The following is a 16022-nucleotide window of genomic DNA, read 5'->3' as shown; positions in this document are numbered from 1 at the left end:
GAGATTGATTGTTTGTCGAGATAAATAATGAAACACTAATTAATAAAGTAAGAAAATTCAAGTTAAATAATAACGAATGGTCACTTAGGGATCCGAATCCACCTCTAGTTTCATATCTGGAATTCTCATCTTAGACTGCACGAAATGATAGATTGAAACTGTCACGACCCCAAAATAATTACTATAATCCAACTCCAAACACTAGTACAAAGTGATATAAATAAAATAAGAAGCTTTCATTAATTAGAGTTAATATACAAAAGGTGACACATACGATATACATTCATAAATCATTCATCTTGAATCTACAGCATGTGTTACAAGAAGTAATAAGGAATGAAAGGTAAACAGATACTCGTATGCCCTAAGGGCTTATATCTTTCCAAGACCGTGCTTGGCTACAACAAAGTGAGTCATAAGCTCAGCACAAATAAAGCCCTAGGCTCGAAAAAAGGGTAAATACAAAATAAACAAAAGTGAGCCTTCAACTGCATAGTCCTCCCAAGCTAAGTCCTTGGCGGAGGCATATCACCAGCACCTAAAAATGATTTTTCTCAAGTAGGGTGAGCCAAACCCTAGTAGAAACAATATAACACAATATATGAATCTTTACAAAGATATAAATATGAGATGCTTATTCAACGCCCATGATAAAATCATTTATAACTCTTTTGTAAAACCTTGCCAGACCAAGCGTTATATCTCAATTCATATTATCTTAATTTGTGAGTCATTCACCATTTTATCTCATTTCATGAATCATTCATCAATTCATTCAAACTACTAAACTAGAGATACAACTCAGTGGGTTTCTAACCAACACAACCATTATACAAACACTTCCATTTTGCCATTTTACAGATATTTTGGCCCCAGGAATTAGCATCCATGTATGCGCACAGTTTTCGGGACTTTCACCCTAGACACACAAGCCAACTTAATTTAATTGAGTCCAGGTCCTTTCTTCTCCCAAACATGGAGTATATCCCCTTTCTTCTCCCGTACATCATACATTTATAATGTATTAAAATTTAGTCATATTCAATGACAACGGATAAGAGATTAGTTTCAATTCACCCAGTCCTTATGTAATTTCTACAATAATCATAGCTATCCTCCACCAATAGCCCAAAATGGATATTTCTAAATAGATATACAATCCTCAAGACAGATAAATTATACAAAATTTCCATAGGTGAGAGGTAATGCATACCCAACTCCACCATTTATATAAACATCTATCCAATTTCATATTCCCAATGCCAATTTCATATTTTTATACTAAATAACCATTTGAGGCAATTAGGGCAAAATTCCTTTTTCTTCCGAAATCCATCTCGGGTATCAAAATCAACGAATTTACCATAACACAACCTCACATCTACTCCCATAACCAATTTGAATACATACATTTGAAAACCCCTATTTTGATTTTAAACCAAAGCCCCAGGTTTGTTCAAAATCACCCCAAGTTCCAATATTTCTTATACATCAACAAATAACTAAGTTAAAACTCATAGAAGAGTGTAGAAAGCCCCTACCTCAAGCTTAGAAGACCAAGGAAGCAATTGGAGAACTTCAAAGATGCTGAAACTAAGTTTTGTTCGAACCAAAATAGAGCTCTTGAGATGCTCTAGCTTTTTTCCAAAGACTCTAGGGTCAAAAACCCAACAGATCTAGGTGTTTAGAAGATCGAATATGAGTTTTAGAGAGAGAAATTGAAGATCTAGGGTTTTGGAATGTTTTAGAGAGAGAAAGACATGAAGAAGTGATGTAGAAGGGGGCTACTGTGAACTGATATATGCATAGTCCACTCGAGCACAAGAAGTGACGCTTGAGCTTCAAACAAAATAAGTTGTTCTGCTCGAGTGCAAGAAGGGCCACTCGAGCGGAGAATGCACACTCCTAATAGTTTTGCAGACAACAGACCAATGCTCAAGTGCAAGAAGTGTCGCTCGAGCAGAGGCCGCTCGAGTGCAGAAAGAACCGCTCAAGCATAGAATACACTCTCCCAGTAGTTTTGTAGACATACAAAAGTACTGAGAGTTCACAAAGCCCGCTCTAGTGCAAGAAGCGCCGCTTAAGTAGATGAGCAAACTACTGAGCAACAACCGTTTGAAAGTTAAGCAACCAACCTGTTCCAACCACAACAATCCAATGCCAAATTAAAGAAGTATAAGGGAAGCAAGACATGAACAACAACAGGTAACTATAAACCCTGAGTACGAAATACAAAATGGGTCAGGTTTAAACCAGAATCACTCTAGGAACAAGCTAATCTCTCAACTGCAAGTAGAAAACTAAAAAAGAAGTGAATGTTTTGTACGAAGCAATGAATTGTCCACTCTAAATTAGGATTTATCGCACAATCTATCTAGTGAGAGAATAACATGTCTTAAGTTCCCAACACAACAACAATGAAAATTAAAGTGAAACATTCATTCGTAATCACAAAAATTAAATGAAAAGAAAAGATAGAAACAAGTTTATTCAAAAATTGAAAAGTTTTACAATTGATTCCAATAAAAAGATGCAATACGAAGCTCTCTAGATGAAAAATTGATTACTTGAATAGGGTTTCATCAAAACCAGGGGTATGACGTTTAGTCACTCATGGAGGTAGGAAGGAGTGATAAAGAAGTGGGGAGATGGTGAATCCCATGTATGTGCAAGTGTTGTTTCACCTCTAGCCCTTGTTGCCTTGCTGTGGAATCTCTCAGAAGGTATTCGAGCACACACGACAGTTCAAACCCCCGATATGGTTTCATGACCACTACTACAAAAACAGATAAAGATCACACTTTTTTTGTGTGATGTTTGTTATTTAATCACACCTTTTAAGTTTTATTGAAGTGTGATCTTTGGGAGTGTGATTAAAAAGGGTCATTTTTAATCACACCTTTTATGTGTGATTAAAAACATTTAGATCACGCCTTTTAAGTGTGATTAAAAACTAATAAAACCTGTGATAATAAACTTTAAATCACACCTTTTAAGTGTGATTAATAACATTTAGATCACACATTTTAAGTGTGATTAAAAACATTTAGATCACATTTTTTAAGTGTGATTAAAAACTAATAAAACCATGATAATAAATTTTAGATCACATCTTTTAAGTGTGATTAAAAATATTTAGATCACATCTTTTAAGTGTGATTAAAAACTAATAAAACCTATGATAATAAACTTTAGATCACATCTTTTAAATGTGATTAATAACATTGAGATCACATCTTTTAAGTGTGATTAATTAGTAAAAAGATTCGACATATTTGAAGAATAATCAATATTATTTTTGTACGTGCATTTCAAGAATGTAATACACACTATATACTATACTTTGAATCATAACCACATATTCAATGGAATAGCGCCATATATTTCATAAATGAAAGTTAAATATGTTCAAAAATATATACAAATGAATTAAATAAAAAAATTTAAACTGTGCTTACATAGATTGAAAAATAAAAATAAAAAAATCTTGAAAAATTAAGTCCTTGAATTCTTTGATCATATTTTGCATCTCTCCAAGAAATTTCTAACCTGAAAAAAAAAACACAAATTAATTCAACAACTCGGATGAAAAGCCACACCAAACTAAATTAAATAAATTAAATTAAACTAATGATTGACTTACAATGACAAAGAGATCCCAACAAATGTCAAATATAGTCGGATTATTATAGGGCAGCCACATAAAATCGGGCAAATGAAGTCACTATCTAAAACTTTCGTAACAGATTAAAGAAGCATGAAGCTTAAATACACTTCATTTGACTTTGCATTTGCAATTCCCATGAAGGGCTGCTAAAAGGGTTAATTATGTAATGATGCCCCCAGAAACCACCAATCCATCAAATAATATAAACCTTTACATATAGTAAATAAGTAAGAATTTCACATTATGATAACGAATACTAATAAGCTGAGAAAAGATTGCAATCTGCATAACCCGCCCAAGATTTGATGATCAAATTTACCCACCCAGAAACAAAACCATCATCTTGGTGATCAAACCAATAGGGAAACAAATCTAATCATCATCTCATTCTCTCGAGCAACTTTCTTAAGAATAAAATCTTTGCACGTCTCACAAATATTAAAATGCACAAAGTAATCGTTTGGTGTTTTTCATACAATTAGTCATGATGCAAACAAGGATGGATCCACATCTCCAAAAATTTGAAAAATATCAAATATTATACTGAAAATTTTAAAATAATTTAAAATTATAAGGCCCCAAACATACTTTCGCACCCTAATCCATGATCCGTCCATGATGCAAAAGCCAGAAATATTGCATAATATTCTAAAAGCCAGAGCATTTAAGAATAAATAGAACAATGTAAAGATAAACAAACACGATGGTTGGATTTAAAGAGAATGATCAGATAGAGCTAATACAAATGCCATCATATAGGAGATCAAACCAATAGGGAAATAAAATCATGATCATCATCTCATTCTCATGCCAACATCAGATTTCCCTCATCCAAAATCTATTATAAAACAAACAAACAGATGTATCAATTAAAGCAGGAAACATAAAAAATAATATCTTTCACTAAATTAATTCATAATGTAGTGAAATTATAAAGTTGAAATCTTTGTATGAAAGACATCGTCGTTCTGAGTTTCAGCTTTAGAAACTGATCATTTAAGATGTGAGAAAGAAAGAGGACATACCCCAAGTTGTCGAGAGGGCGAAGAAGGTGTGGAGTGACGGCGGACCTCGTTGCAGAAATAAGAAGAAGAGTTTAGGGTTTGTGTGAACTAGGTCAAAGTAAGATGTATTTATAGCCAATTACTAGGAGCGATTGTAAACCCTAAACCTAAGGTGCCGTTTGTTTTTAGCATTAGAATGGATGAGATTAATAATATAAGGAGATTGGCAGTGAGAGAATTAAAAAGCTGTGATTAAAAAATATATAAATAATCACACTTTAATTAGAATGTGTGATTAAAAAATATATATGTAATCACACTTACTTAAAAAGTGTGATTAAAAAGTAATAGTGTATATATAATCACACTTTAATTAAAAATGTGTGATTAAAAAATATATAAATAATCACACTTTAATTAGAATGTGTGATTAAAAAATATATATATATATATATATATATATAATCACACTTATTTAAAAAGTGTGATTAAAAAGTAGTAGGGTATATATAATCACACTTTAATTAAAAGGTGTGATTAAAAAATATATAAACAATCACACTTTAATTAGAATGTGTGATTAAAAAATATATATATAATCACACTTGTTTAAAAAGTGTGATTAAAAAGTAGTAGTGTATATATAATCACACTTTTAATTAGAAGGTGTGATTAAAAAATATATATATAATCACACTTAATTGAAAAGTGACATAAAAAACAAATATTATCACACTCAATCAAATTAAGTGTGATTAAAATATCAATCTAATTTTTTTTATCACACTTCCAATAAAAGTGAGATCTTTTTTTTTGTCAAAGTGTGGTCTTTAACTATTTTTGTAGTAGTGACTGCACTATGAAACAGAATGAGAATCCAAATTTAGAAAATCCATAGAAAATCTACTAATCACAAGAAATGTCAAAAATAGACTACATCACCATACTCAGAGTCACCACCTAATCTTTTGGAAAAAGTAGGAAGCCTATGACTCTTGCCAAAGGCCACTATTCATCACAACCAAAGTGACTCGGTTCAGAAACTTAGGTGTGAAAGGAGAAGGTTATGAATTGAGCAACCCCACTCACCTGATCAAAGATCGGCCTCTACTAATTCATGATATGACATTTATAACCAAAATATGCTCATGTTTCAATTATTAATGCTAAAATTATTATGTAAAATAAGCAAGTATAGACTGAATTACTTACTTTGAAATGCTTTTATCTCATGCATTTTAAAAGAGTTTTGAAAATGTGCAATTCAAAGAAAAATGGGTTCACATACATAGAAATCAAGATCATCCTAACTTAAGTGAGATAACCGCCATCCACCAGCAATCAAATAGCTATCTCAAATAAGCAAGTAGCCACATGGTAGAATGCTAAACATAGTAAAGAAAACACATACAATCAGGAAGCAAAGATGAAAAAAGCTCATCTAGTACTCATTCGCACCAAGCCAAGTGCAAAGGCTTAGAAAAATATGCATGATCCTATATGCAAAGAAGCTAATGCAGTATATACACAAGAATATAATTAAAGACTTGGCTACTAACATGTGAGATATGAACCATCTCAAAACATAGGGTAATACACATAATCACATAAGAGATAAAGAAAATGATAAGTAAAAATTAATGAGCCAAGTCTTAAGTATAGAGAATAGATGCAAAATATGGAAAAATGATGAATAAAAGAAAATATGATGCCGAAATATAGAAAGCTCCAAATAACAGGGATAGAAAGAGAATGGAAGAAAGAGACAAATCTACAAGTATCTATACTAAAAAGAAGTAGGATGACAAGAATAATAGAGGCTAAATATACTAATAAGGCTATCAACTGAAAATGAAGAAACTATGAATAAGAAGCTAAGAAATGAAATGATGGAAAAGAAGATGAGCTAAAGTGTTCCTCTAACATAGAAATGTAAGAGAGAAGCACTAATCCTCTTAGAAATGTCATTAGAAGTTAGACATGATGAATTTATCTAAGTCATGGAAGCTTCAAATGAACATAGTGGAGAATACCAATCTCAAACACCAAAGGATGAGAGAAAGAGAAGCAAATGATGAAGATAATCAAGGAAGAGGTGGATTAGCTTAAAAAAAAAAAAAGTTATCATTTAGGATGTGGGTTATCCTTTTGGCTTTTTTGCTACTTTAGCTTGGGGCTAAAAAGCTTCGTTTAGGATATGCTTTTTCACTTTTTTGACTTTTATGAGAAAAAAATAAATGATTATAGTTTGGATGTGACATTTTTTTAGGCTGGGGCTAAAAAGTTTATTTTGTCTTTTTGTGGCTATTTTAGCCTCAACCCACCGAACCCAACTTCCCAAACGAATGCCAAGTAATACATGCAATTTCATAATAATTTTGGAAGCAAAGAAATAATGACAACATAAAGAATCAAAATGAATAAAGTCTACCATTCTCCTCATGTAACAAATATAAGAAGATGAAACTTCTTTGATCATCAAAGACATAGAAAGAGCATATGATGATCATAGATGTGAGAACCCAAATATAAAAATTAAGTAAATAATTAAATAATAATAATAATATTATAATCTCAAATATTTTTGTGGTGAATTCTAAGGTGCAAATTAAATATTATTGGAGGATCTTTTAATTAATTTTTAAACCTAAAATAAATTTATGGTGAAAGTCATTGATTTAGAAGCAAGATTTATTATTTAAAAAAAATAAATAGAGAAGAGGGTGTGACTTGAACTCTAGACCATAAAATTAATAAGTTAGGCTCTTACCATTTGAGTTGCATATAACTTATATATATGTTTTGTATATTTATCTATTTATTTGACCTATGTGTGCCCACCACTAGTATAAAATAAAATAAACACAAACCCTACTCTATTATTTGTTCACCACATAGGGCAACAACAGCAGCCACGGGAGAGAAGGGTTGAGAGAAAATAAGAAGAAGAAAAAGAAGGGTTGCAAACAAGGAGGAATTTTTGGGTGTGTACTAGGTCTTTATCTTTCTTCTTCCTTAAGGTTTTGTTCTTTATCCTTACTCTATGATTATTTAGTTGATTGATGGAGAGGTTGTAGGTTTATGTATTGCGTATATAGACATCCTATTAAGAAACTTGAGGAGCTAAATTTATGTGTAAAGATTGGGTGTAATTTTCAGTCCAAAAATTCTGTACAAAGTCACAAACTTTAAAAATTAAGAAAACATATCAAACGAATGAATTTTGATCTGAAATTTTTACAGTAGATCAATTACATATTGAATTGCATATCTGATTTTTTTCATAATTTTTGGCAGTCGAAATCCATATAAATTGAGGTATTCAAATCTGTCCAGGAAACCAGTCCGAAACAGTAAATTCGGGAGTGTTGTTCTCTTTGGGTATAAATCCAAAAATTATCAAATTACCGTCATTAGAACCGGTTACGAGTCTAGTTTCGTACCTTTTTGGCCTTGCATTGATTGCTCGTGTATATTAAGAGAACCGTCAATTTCTTTAAAGTGCTGCAGAAAACAACCTGTTTGGATATAATAAATTGTAGATAATTATTTTGATAAGAAAATGAAGTGAAACCAATTGGGTTTGAAACTTAGGATATATTAGATCATATCTGGAGGTTATTGGAATTTTTCGAATAGCGTGGAGTGGGTTTTGTAATTTTCAAAGTTAGCGAATAGATTGGGAAAACTTGTTTAAAACACTGTTTCATCTTAAAGTTATTTTTAGTTAAGTTTCGATCGGAATCTATGTCTTGGGTGATTTTAAACCTTGAAGAATATGAACTTAGGTAATATTTAAGAGTAACGGTGAGTTGGGTTGAGCCGTGTTAGTGCGCTTTAGTTTGAGGTTACTTAGTTCCTATTTTTTTTAGTATTTTTAAATTAATTGTGACGCGTAGTTTTTATACTTGGTTCAGGCCACTAGTTGGACTTTTACACTCTATTCGAGGATTATATTATTGCGTTTCAGGTGAGTAGTTTCATGCTACATATTTTTATAAATGTTCCCCTACCCTGAACTGTTGGAAAAATTAAATTGTTGTTTCATGATTAAACTGTTTTGATAAATTATTATATTATCAATTGAATCAAATTATTTCTGAAACATGTGTGAACTTGGCATACTGTAAACTATTTGTTTTGGTCTCATGTTTATAATGATGAACTACCATGTTTTGCGAAACTGATGTGTATTGATTATTGGGACCATGTGTGTTTTTAGTCCAGGGAAATTATTCCACTGTGTGTGGTGACTCTGGCCACTAGGGAACAGATCCGGGTTGGGCCGTGATGACTCTAGTGCTCAACGATTGTAAGGAACAGACCTTTAAAAACAACTAGGTGACCTTCAATCGGATCGTCTTTGAGAAAAGGCCCAGGTGCCACCCTGAGGATGACTCTTAGTTCGATATTGGATCCAACGGGGCTTATAGCCTGAGAAATGTGTGGCAGATTATTTGTTTTTATTGGTACCCAGAAAATTATTGGTGTTCATGTTATAATCTGTTTTAAGTGGAAAATGTTGTTTATCATGTTCTTGCGAGACATAAGTATTTTAAGTGTTGAACTGTGGAACCTTCTTTTGAAACAGATTGTATTTACCAAACTGTATGCCAATCTAGTTTCTGTGATATATATCTTATTTTGAAATTTATCCTTGTTTTCAAAACTGTATTTACTATCCATGTTGCTACTCACTGAGCTATCAGCTAACTTAGTTTTTATCACTTCCAGGTGTTAGAAGGACTTAGAGTGGACTCATGGCGTAGCGGGGACTCAATTGCATGGACCTCTAGGGCATTCCTTTAGTTTAGAGTGTTATGTCAAGCTTGTGCATATTTATATTTATTCTTATCGAAGTTCATTTAGGATTATTTTTTATATGTGGGTTGTCTATATCCCATAAGTTTGGATGGCTTTTGATTACGGTTGATTTTGCCGTTTATAATTGTGGCATGTCTGGATTGAGTTTTGATTATTTATTATTGGACTATTGTTCAGTTGTTCAATGTGATTGGATTCGTGTTTAGGCTTACGTGTGCCTTGGGCTAAGTCCCTGTGGGCCACGGCCGGTCATGCCCGGATTTGGGGTGTGACAATTGTGGTATCAGAGCTATAGATTTATCAAGTTACATACCTTGCATTTCATCATTTAGACGAGGTCCGAGTCCCTATAGTACTTAGTAGTGTTTGGTTAAGTTAGTTTTATTTAAACTTGTGTTGAATCGTTCTTGATTTCGTTTTGATGGTTAATAGTTGACACCTAGATATTTACACGGATTGTCTATTCTTTAAGAGCCTTTGATGTTTGTATTATTATGTGTAATCCATTTGGAGAAATAGTAATATTGGGAGATGTCTGTAGATCTTGTCAGATAAAGATGGATGATAGGATTTTTCTAGTGGATTTGATTTCTTTAGAGATGAAGGATTTTGATGTGATTTTAGAGATGGATTTGTTGACGAAGCATCATGCTTCTATTGATTGTTTTAGAATGGGAGTAGTTTTTGCTATGTTGGGACAACTTGAGTTTTTCTTTTAGGGAGATAAGAAAGGGTCTTCTATCTGTTTTATTTCTTCTCTTCAGGCTAACCAAATATTGAGAAAAGGGTATCATGGTTATTTAGCTTGTGTGGTGAGTATTGAACTGTCAGAATAGAAGTTAGAGGAGTTGCCTGTAGTGAGTGATTGTGTTGATGTTTTTCCAAAGGATCTACCTGGACTTCCTCTAGATCGCGAGGTAGAATTTTTCATTAACTTGGTCCCAACACAACACTTATTTCTAAAGTCCCCTATATAATGGCACCATTGGAGTTGAGGGAGTTTCAAACTTAGTTATAGAAGTTGTTAGAGAAATGTTTTATTAAGCCTAGTGTTTCAACTTGGGGAGCACATGTGTTGTTTGTGAAGAAGAATGATGGGTCTATGAGGTTGTGTATTGATTGTTGAGAACCGAACAAAGTCACTGTGAAGAATATGTATCCTTTGCCACGTATTGTTGACCTATTTGACCAATTGTAGGGAGTTCAAGTATTCTCTAAGATTGACTTGAGGTTAGGCTATCACCAGTTGAAAGTAAAGGATGAGGATGTTCCTAAGACTGCTTTTAGAACCCGTTATAAGCATTATGAGTTCTTGGTGATACCTTTTGGTCTCACAAATGCACCAGCCACATTCATGGATTTAATGAACTGAGTATTTAAACCCTAACTGGATAAAATTTGTGGTAGTGTTTATTGATGATATCCTAATTTATTCGAGGAGTAAAGAGGAGCATGAGCAGTATTTGAGGGTAGTATTTTAGATCCTTAAGGAGAAGAGACTGTATGCAAAATTTAAGAAGTGTGAATTCTGGTTGAGCAGTGTATCCTTTTTGAGCTATGTAGTGAGTAAAGATGGGGTATCTATGGATAGCACGAAGGTGATAGCAATTATTGATTGGCTGCGACCTATTTCTGTGACAGAGGTACGTAGCTTTCTAGGGCTTGCTGGATATTATAGACAGTTTGTGTAAGGATTCTGCTGTATTGCTTTGCCATTTATAAACCTCACTAGGAAAGAGGTAAAGTTTGAGTGGAATGATGATTGTGAGTGTAACTTCAAAGAGCTTAAACAGAGGTTAACATCAGCTCCAATCCTTGCCTTATCTACTGATGGTGGTGGTTTTGTGATTTATAGTGATGTTTCATGATAGGGTTTAGGATGTGTGCTCATACAGCATAGGAAGGTGATTGCTTATGCGTCATGAAAGTTGAAAGTACATGAGAGAAATTATCCTACGCACGACTTGGAGTTAGCAATAGTGATTTTCGCTCTTAAGATCTGGCGACATTATTTGTATGGAGAGTCATGTGAGATTTACACTGACCATAAGAGTTTGAAGTATATTTTCACACAGGAGGAACTAAATTTGAGGCAAAGAAGATGGCTTGAGTTACTAAAAGATTTCGATGTGAATATATTATGTCATCCGGGGAAGGCAAATGTGGTTGCAGATGCCTTGAGTAGGAAGGTTATAGTTGGAAATGTAGCTGCTTTGTCTATTGAGAGTTGTTTGGTGGAAGACATGAGACGTTTGAGGCTTGGGGTTGTTACGCCTGGTGATAGGGCTTATTGTAGTCAATTGAAAGTTCAGCTGACCTTGAGAGAACGGATTCATTTAGCTCAGGAGATTGACCCCCAGTGTGAGCGTATTAAAGGAGATATGGCAGAGGGTAAGCATGTAGACTTTGTGGTTAGTGATGATGGGTTGCTTAGATTTCGTAGCCGAATTTGTGTTCCTGCTGGTAATGATTTGAGAAAGGAGATTATGATGAAGGCACATAGTTCTAGTTATAGTTATAGCATTCATCCTGGAAGTACTAAGATGTATCGGGATCTTTATGAACATTTTTGGTAGAATGGTATAAAGGGAGATATTGCAGAATTTGTGGCTCAGTGTTTGGTGTGTCAACAAGTTAAAGTAGAATATTAGAAACCTGCGGGAAAACTACAACCCTTACTTATACTAGAGTGAAAGTGGGATCATATTATCATGGATTTCGTGTGCGGATTACCTCGTACTAGTAGTAATCACGATGCAGTTTGGGTTGTTGTTGATAGATTAACCAAGTCAGCACATTTTATTGCAGTACGGATGACCTATTCTCTAGCTCGATTTGCACAGTTGTATGTGAAGGAGATTGTTAGATTGCATGGTGCACCAGTGTCAATAGTGTTAGATCGGGACCCTCATTTTGTGTCTAAGTTTTGGGGTGCGTTACAATCAGCTATGGGTACTCGGTTAAATCTTAGTTCAGCTTATCACCCTCAGACAGATGGGCAATCGGAGAGGACTATTCAAACCCTTGAGGATATGTTGAGGGCTTGTGCTTTGGAGTGGAGAGGTAATTGGGATGATTATTTGCCTCTTATGGAGTTTGCATATAATAATAGTTATCATTCTAGTTTGGGAGTAGCCCCTTATGAGGCTTTGTATGGAAGGAAGTGTAGGTCTCCTTTGTGTTGATATGAGGTTGGTGAAAGGCAAATGTTGGGACCTGATTTGGTGGAGGATGCTACACAGAAAATTATCACCATCAGAGAGAGATTATTGACAGCTCAGAGTAGACAAAAAAGTTATGCTGATCATCGTAGGAGAGACTTAGAGTTTCATGTGGGGGATATGGTATTCTTGAAAGTATCACCATGGAAATGAGTCATCAGGTTTGGAAATGAAGGAAAGTTGAGTTCTAGATACATTGGACCATTTGAGGTATTAGAGAAGGTTAATGAGGTTGTGTACCGTGTTGTTTTACCCCCTAGGTTGGCAGGAGTGCATAATGTGTTTCACGTGTCTATGCTGGGGAAATATGTGCGCAGTCCGTCGCATGTGATAGATTATGAGCCGCTTCAGATTAGAGAGGATTTTTCGTATGAGGAGATACCTGTTCAGATTTTGGATTCGAAAGAGAAAAGGTTGCGTACAAAGGTCATTAAATTGGTTAAGGTACTGTGGCGTAATCATCTAGTTGAAGAGGCGACTTGGGAACGCGAGGACGAGATGCGCGAGAAGTACTCACATCTATTCTCATGATTTACTCAGGTTAGTTTCGAGGACGAAACTTTTTTTTAGTGGGGGAGAATGTGAGAACCCAAATATAAAAATTAAGTAAATAATTAAATAATAATAATAATATTATAATCTCAAATATTTTTGTGGTGAATTCTAAGGTGCAAATTAAATATTATTGGAGGATCTTTTAATTAATTTTTAAACCTAAAATAAATTTATGGTGAAAGTCATTGATTTAGAAGCAAGATTTATTATTTAAAAAAAAAAATAGAGAAGAGGGTGTGACTTGAACTCTAGACCATAAAATTAATAAGTTAGGCTCTTACCATTTGAGTTGCATATAACTTATATATATGTTTTGTATATTTATCTATTTATTTGACCTATGTGTGCCCACCACTAGTATAAAATAAAATAAACACAAACCCTACTCTATTATTTGTTCACCACATAGGGCAACAACAGCAGCCACGGGAGAGAAGGGTTGAGAGAAAATAAGAAGAAGAAAAAGAAGGGTTGCAAACAAGGAGGAATTTTTGGGTGTGTACTAGGTCTTTATCTTTCTTCTTCCTTAAGGTTTTGTTCTTTATCCTTACTCTATGATTATTTAGTTGATTGATGGAGAGGTTGTAGGTTTATGTATTGCGTATATAGACATCCTATTAAGAAACTTGAGGAGCTAAATTTATGTGTAAAGATTGGGTGTAATTTTCAGTCCAAAAATTCTGTACAAAGTCACAAACTTTAAAAATTAAGAAAACATATCAAACGAATGAATTTTGATCTGAAATTTTTACAGTAGATCAATTACATATTGAATTGCATATCTGATTTTTTTCATAATTTTTGGCAGTCGAAATCCATATAAATTGAGGTATTCAAATCTGTCCAGGAAACCAGTCCGAAACAGTAAATTCGGGAGTGTTGTTCTCTTTGGGTATAAATCCAAAAATTATCAAATTACCGTCATTAGAACCGGTTACGAGTCTAGTTTCGTACCTTTTTGGCCTTGCATTGATTGCTCGTGTATATTAAGAGAACCGTCAATTTCTTTAAAGTGCTGCAGAAAACAACCTGTTTGGATATAATAAATTGTAGATAATTATTTTGATAAGAAAATGAAGTGAAACCAATTGGGTTTGAAACTTAGGATATATTAGATCATATCTGGAGGTTATTGGAATTTTTCGAATAGCGTGGAGTGGGTTTTGTAATTTTCAAAGTTAGCGAATAGATTGGGAAAACTTGTTTAAAACACTGTTTCATCTTAAAGTTATTTTTAGTTAAGTTTCGATCGGAATCTATGTCTTGGGTGATTTTAAACCTTGAAGAATATGAACTTAGGTAATATTTAAGAGTAACGGTGAGTTGGGTTGAGCCGTGTTAGTGCGCTTTAGTTTGAGGTTACTTAGTTCCTATTTTTTTTAGTATTTTTAAATTAATTGTGACGCGTAGTTTTTATACTTGGTTCAGGCCACTAGTTGGACTTTTACACTCTATTCGAGGATTATATTATTGCGTTTCAGGTGAGTAGTTTCATGCTACATATTTTTATAAATGTTCCCCTACCCTGAACTGTTGGAAAAATTAAATTGTTGTTTCATGATTAAACTGTTTTGATAAATTATTATATTATCAATTGAATCAAATTATTTCTGAAACATGTGTGAACTTGGCATACTGTAAACTATTTGTTTTGGTCTCATGTTTATAATGATGAACTACCATGTTTTGCGAAACTGATGTGTATTGATTATTGGGACCATGTGTGTTTTTAGTCCAGGGAAATTATTCCACTGTGTGTGGTGACTCTGGCCACTAGGGAACAGATCCGGGTTGGGCCGTGATGACTCTAGTGCTCAACGATTGTAAGGAACAGACCTTTAAAAACAACTAGGTGACCTTCAATCGGATCGTCTTTGAGAAAAGGCCCAGGTGCCACCCTGAGGATGACTCTTAGTTCGATATTGGATCCAACGGGGCTTATAGCCTGAGAAATGTGTGGCAGATTATTTGTTTTTATTGGTACCCAGAAAATTATTGGTGTTCATGTTATAATCTGTTTTAAGTGGAAAATGTTGTTTATCATGTTCTTGCGAGACATAAGTATTTTAAGTGTTGAACTGTGGAACCTTCTTTTGAAACAGATTGTATTTACCAAACTGTATGCCAATCTAGTTTCTGTGATATATATCTTATTTTGAAATTTATCCTTGTTTTCAAAACTGTATTTACTATCCATGTTGCTACTCACTGAGCTATCAGCTAACTTAGTTTTTATCACTTCCAGGTGTTAGAAGGACTTAGAGTGGACTCATGGCGTAGCGGGGACTCAATTGCATGGACCTCTAGGGCATTCCTTTAGTTTAGAGTGTTATGTCAAGCTTGTGCATATTTATATTTATTCTTATCGAAGTTCATTTAGGATTATTTTTTATATGTGGGTTGTCTATATCCCATAAGTTTGGATGGCTTTTGATTACGGTTGATTTTGCCGTTTATAATTGTGGCATGTCTGGATTGAGTTTTGATTATTTATTATTGGACTATTGTTCAGTTGTTCAATGTGATTGGATTCGTGTTTAGGCTTACGTGTGCCTTGGGCTAAGTCCCTGTGGGCCACGGCCGGTCATGCCCGGATTTGGGGTGTGACAATAGAAGTAGAGTAAGAAAGCAAATTAATAAGAAGTTACCTTTCTCCTCAAAAAAGGATGAGATGATAGACTTCCATGATCACAATAAATATAAAAATCCATCATGATTGTAGCACTCTGTGCTTCTTGTTATAATAGAACT

At 33.9% G+C, this 16022-nt stretch overlaps 2 long non-coding RNA genes, 1 other non-coding gene and 1 pseudogene across 3 annotated transcripts; 2 read left to right on the top strand and 2 right to left on the bottom strand.

Annotated features, from left to right (window-relative positions):
• Positions 1–3970: 3970 nt before the first annotated feature.
• On the bottom strand, positions 3971–4057 carry LOC114306500 (small nucleolar RNA Z102/R77). Its single transcript, XR_003644705.2, has one exon. It is a non-coding gene; the product is annotated as a small nucleolar RNA Z102/R77 (small nucleolar RNA).
• Positions 4058–4387: 330 nt separating this feature from the next.
• On the bottom strand, positions 4388–4472 carry LOC145801809 (small nucleolar RNA Z102/R77; annotated as a pseudogene).
• Positions 4473–7697: 3225 nt separating this feature from the next.
• LOC145801328 (uncharacterized) lies at positions 7698–9664 on the top strand. Its single transcript, XR_014342662.1, has 2 exons — positions 7698–8641; positions 9406–9664. It is a non-coding gene; the product is annotated as an uncharacterized LOC145801328 (long non-coding RNA).
• A 4997-nt stretch (positions 9665–14661) lies between these two features.
• Positions 14662–15775, top strand: LOC145801327 (uncharacterized). Its single transcript, XR_014342661.1, has 2 exons — positions 14662–14752; positions 15517–15775. It is a non-coding gene; the product is annotated as an uncharacterized LOC145801327 (long non-coding RNA).
• The last annotated feature ends 247 nt before the right edge of the window (positions 15776–16022 follow it).

This window comes from Camellia sinensis, chromosome 10, assembly GCF_055761805.1.
Source record: "Camellia sinensis isolate YWXY chromosome 10, ASM5576180v1, whole genome shotgun sequence".
NCBI lineage: Eukaryota > Viridiplantae > Streptophyta > Magnoliopsida > Ericales > Theaceae > Camellia > Camellia sinensis.
The sequence above is the reverse complement of the archived record's forward strand: the minus strand, read 5'-3'. Positions and strand labels throughout refer to the sequence as shown.